This window comes from Chaetura pelagica, unplaced genomic scaffold (genome assembly GCF_000747805.2).
Source record: "Chaetura pelagica isolate M959 unplaced genomic scaffold, ChaPel_1.0 scaffold159, whole genome shotgun sequence".
Classification (NCBI taxonomy): Eukaryota; Metazoa; Chordata; class Aves; order Apodiformes; family Apodidae; genus Chaetura; species Chaetura pelagica.
In genome coordinates, this window is record NW_009954555.1 from 155,260 (window position 1) to 156,373 (window position 1,114).

The window sequence follows — 1,114 nt, forward strand, 5'->3', positions numbered from 1 at the left end:
CGGCTGTGGTGATGGGTTTGGGTCAGGAAGTCTGAGGGGTTGGGACAGGGGGGGCATGTCAGGGCTGGGGGGGACTTGGGGGGTGTGGTTGGTTGGGGTGGGGGGGCTGTGGGACACAGCTTGGAAGTGACATTCCCACTGTTCCTGCTGTAGGTCCTTGCAGTTGTTAAAGGTGACAACAAACTTGTGTCCTGGTGACACTCAGAGCTCAGTCAAAGGAGGTTGTGTATAAAAACTTCCAGGTAGGAGTTACCAAACATCAGTACTAGTTTTTAACCCAAATTTACTAGGAATTAACAACTTTTTCTTGACAACACAGGGTACCAGGTGTAAGGTTTGGGTGATTAGTTGGTTTGAACCTGCTTGGGTGAGTTACAAAGAAGCTACAGGTCTCTCTCTAAACCAATCAGTGCCATTGATCAGGTGCTAAAGCTGCAGGGATGATCCTCAGGACCTGTCACTGTCCTGCTGGCCTTGAGGTGCTCCCCTGTCATCTGACACCTCCTTCCATCAGGAGACATCTTGTTTTAACTGCACCAGTGTCACTGCCTCTGACCCCTCATCTCCTGGGAGGAGGGTGACACTGAGGCAGGTGACAGAGCTAATCAAGCTGGATTCAGGTGCTCCTAGTGGCCTTCCCAGGTCTGGTGCTGACGTGGCTCCATGGTCTGGTGCTGGAGTCCCTGCTGGGCTGGTGGCAGCTTCACCCTCAGTCATGTCCCCCGCCGAGCTCGAGGTGTCTCTGTCCATCACTGTCCATCTCTGCTCATCATCCTCCAGCAGCCACCACAGGAGCACCAGGGTGGGCTGCTCTGCAACTCCAAGGCAGCCTCTTCACCTCTCCCTCCCATCAACACGGCCACCCCTTTCCTTGATAAACCCCATATCTTGCCCCATCACCCCCATCCCAGGCTCCTGCAGCCACTGAACCCCTCCCAGTGATGATGGAAGATCCATGGTGAGACATTTGGGTTCTGGGCTGCAGTGGAGGTGCTGGGGCTGGCAACCCTGTGTAGTTCCTGGGCACCTCAGCTCCAACCAGGCTCCATCAAACCCCCTAGGACCAACCAACCCCACCTCAAGCCCCCCAGCCCCAACCAACCCCCCCTCAAGC